This window comes from Suncus etruscus, chromosome 15 (assembly GCF_024139225.1).
Source record: "Suncus etruscus isolate mSunEtr1 chromosome 15, mSunEtr1.pri.cur, whole genome shotgun sequence".
NCBI classification, from domain to species: Eukaryota; Metazoa; Chordata; class Mammalia; order Eulipotyphla; family Soricidae; genus Suncus; species Suncus etruscus.
The window spans coordinates 64255259-64259182 of NC_064862.1; the positions used below are offsets into that span (position 1 = coordinate 64255259).

General features: G+C 37.4%; 1 pseudogene; it reads right to left on the reverse strand.

The window, feature by feature from the left end:
* Positions 1-1473: 1473 nt before the first annotated feature.
* On the reverse strand, positions 1474-2055 carry LOC126031337 (40S ribosomal protein S4, X isoform-like; annotated as a pseudogene).
* Between the last annotated feature and the right edge of the window lie 1869 nt (positions 2056-3924).

The window sequence follows — 3924 nt, forward strand, 5'->3', positions numbered from 1 at the left end:
CTTAATCATAATATAAGATTTGACCCTTTTTATCTGATTTACTCTCACCCTCACCTTCTCTTGTGATATCTGTTAACTGCTCAGAGTTATTTTTTTATTTAGTTCAGTCCTTTCTTTGTGTTTATAAGTATAACATGAGTGATATTACACAGAGTTTGCCTTTGTTCATCTGACTTTTGACTAAGCATAAAACCCACTAGATTAATCCATGTCACAAGGGACAGTATTTTCTTTTTAATAACCTAATATTATTCCAATGTATATTCCATTGCATAGATCTTCATATGTTCACTTGAATGGGCACTTGAATTTTTCAAAAGGGCACTTTAATTGTTACAGACAATTATAATAATATAAATGGGTGAATGTGTGTGTTCTTTGGGGATACCTTCCTATTTGGGAAGTAAGTGCTCAAAAGTGAGATAATTTTATTGTATAAAAATACTTTTACATTAATTGAAGCTTCACCATGCAGTTTAATATAGAGATTGCACCAACTTATATTAGTAGCAATAGTGCATAAAAGTTACCCTTTCTCCACATTCACACTAATAATTGAAATTTTCTTGAATTTGAGATAATATTTATTATCACTAGTGTGAGTCAATATATCATTGCGGTTTTGATTTTCTAATAATAAATGATAATGTTATGTCCACTAATCATTTGCATATCTTCTTCAAAGATGTGTGTTATTTATATTGTCTGCCTGTTTTTTTGTTCCAGTTATTGTTGTTATTGACTTTTATGAGCTATTTATATTTGGAAGCTATACCCACAACATGTGCAAATTTTTGCTCCATTCATCATGATGTTTTGATTTTGGTGAAATATTCATTAATTTGCATTATTTGGGGTTTTTTTGGGGGGGAGTCACATCAGCATCACTCAGGGATTACGCCTGGCTCTATGCTCAGAAATCGCCCCTGGCAGGCACGGGGGACCATATAGGATGCTGGGATTCGAACCACCATCCTTCTGCATGCTATCTTTCCAGCCCCGCACATTTTTATTTTAATGTATGATTTTGTCTAATTTTTCTTTTCTTTTCTTTTCTTTTTTGTTTTGTTTTTGGTTTTGGGGCCACACCTGGTGGCATGCGGGGTTACTCCTGGTTCTGTGCTCAGAAATCATTCCTGTTAGGCTCGAAGGACCATCTATGATGCCAAGAATCGAACCCAAGTCCATCCTGGGTTGGCCGCTTACAAGGCAAACGCCCTACTGCTGTGCTATCTCTCCAGCCCCCTAATTTTTATTTCTCTTAATGCTGGAATCAAATACTCAAAAAAACCTCTAAGATTAATGCCAGGAAGTATTTCACTTATGTTTCTTCTATGTATTTTATTGTTTCTTGTTTTAAAATCAAATGTTTAATCTATATTAAACAATTTAGTATGTAATACTAGAAAGTATTTCCTTTTCTCCTTTTTATTTTTTTTATATTTTATCAGCTCTATTTAAGCATAGGAATCTTTATAATACAACTTGGAGTCCAAAAAAGCCTTTGGGCTGCTTAGCTGCCAGTCTTTTGTCTCTCTCTTCAGCAATGGTGAAACAAATGCCTTTTTCTTGGGGATGAAAAAGCCATGGTTTATTGCCCTTGCCTATCACAAAATTGTTTAAGAGGCAATGGAAAGGCTATTGTCTTAGCATTTTTCATATGGACAGCATCAGAAGAACCAGGATGTTGCTCTCTGTTAGTGATTACACCAAGTCTTCCCAGATTAGCATGTCCAGTCACCTTGCACAGGTTCCCAGTGTCATGATGAAATCCATAATCTTACTAGTTTCCAAATCATTCATGGAGTCATTCGCCTTAATTAGGGTATCTGTAACAAATATGTGGACATTGTGTGCCACTAAATGAGGGATTCCATTGGTGCCAACAAAGATCATCCTCATGCTGTACTGCTTGTACTTTGCTTCCTTGGGAGTAATGTGATAAACAGCAAAGAGTCCTTTGGTGTCAAAGATCAGTCAGAAATTCTTTCCAATCTTATTAATACTGATGGCATCCATAAAACCTGCTGGGTTGATTATATTAGTGCAAACTTTGCCAGGCGGAGAGCATGGTTAGCTCTTGCTTAAAAAAATTATAGAACAATATACTTGCTACTAAACTCTTTCTTCTTTCCTTTCTCTTCCATATCTTTAGTTTTTCTATTTTCTATTTTTTTAAATATCTTTGCTTTTGGTCATCTTGAAACAAATGTATTATGATCAATTATGTCAACTATGTGATGCATTTTCTTTAAATAAATTTAATTTAAAAAATTTAAAAATTTATAAAACAACCAAACCAGACAAACACACCTTGTAGGTGCCACTTTTGTAAAACTTCAGTAGTATATTAAAATGAAAGACTACAGAACAACCAGGTGGAAGAAACTTTTATATCAGTACAAATCCAGGAGTTTACAGTACAAGTCACTCTTAAGAGGTATTTTTCGTGGTCAACAATGAGGAAATTTCCACTCCCATCTGATGATCAAAGTTTCAGATTTGGACTACATTTCAGAAAGTTAGTAATTGGGCATTTATAACATGTAAGGAAGGATTGTTGAAGGAGAAAAACAGTAGCAGCAAAACTCAGTGAACTCAATCTCCTTTCCTTTCAGTCCATTCCAATTGTCACTGGTTGAAGGCCCAATGGAGGCCCAAAGAGAGATTACAGTTAGGAGGTATATTAGTACCCACAAAATACTGGAGTACATATTCTCTGTTTAAAAGAGAATAAAAGGGCCGGGCAGTGGCGCTGGAGGTAAGGTGCCTGCCTTGCCTGCCCTAGCCTAGGACGGACCGTGGTTCGATCCCCCGGCATCCCATATGGTCCCCCCAAGAAGCCAGGAGCAACTTCTGAGCGCATAGCCAGGAGTAACCCCTGAGCGTCACAGGGTGTGGCCCAAAAACCAAAAAAAAAAAAGAGATATGACTTAGACCAAAGTATATGACAGCATATAAGAATTAGAGATAGCACAGCGGTGTTTGCCTTCCAAGCAGCCGATCCAGGACCAAAGGTGGTTGGTTCGAATCCCGGTGTCCCATATGGTCCCCCGTGCCTGCCAGGAGCTATTTCTGAGCAGACAGCCAGGAGTAACCCCTGAGCACCGCCGGGTGTGGCCCCCCCCAAAAAAAAAACCAAAAAAAAAATTAGATTCCTGATCCCAGACAGCACATGATCCCCAAACATCATTGGGAGAGATCACCCAACACTGAATTGGGAACAGACCCTGAGCACTGTTGAGCATGGTCCAAAACCAAATGCATAAAGGAGATAAATAAAAGCTTCTTTTATGACTTTTTCAGGAATCACCTTTATACCTTGTTCTCCCAAACTGACATCAGAGGACATTCTCTATCGATTGTACATGTCGAAGACTCAGTGCGTTGTGGCCAATGAGGATATGGCTCCACTCGTGGATTCTGTTGTGTCGAATTGCCCTTCATTAAAGACCAAGCTCATTGTATCAGATAAGAGCTATTGCGGGTGGTTAGATTTCAAAGAGTTGATTCGGTGAGTGGCCATTATAAATAGATACCTTTTTTATATCTGATTTGGAAAGCTGGGATGACATATGAAAATATTGGTGCATGTTGGTGGTGTGAGAAGAGAGAGAAAGCTTAATAGCAATATCTTATTCTAAAACCAGAGAATGCTCAACATAAGAATTCCTGGTCTGTACTCTCAGTCTCATCTTCTGATTCTTACCTGAAGAATCAGGTAAGGTGAAGATTCATGAAGGAAAACAGATATGAGTTAAATAAAGTAATGGCATTTATTTAGGGACCTTAGGATTGTAAGTCCAAGAGACAAACCCAGTTATTAGCCTAAACAGTGTCCTGATAGAGTATTTGTTCAAGGGGATTTTTAAAGGGCTAATGAAAAGGGTGATTGCAAACACTATTTACTTTTTTTTTTTTTTG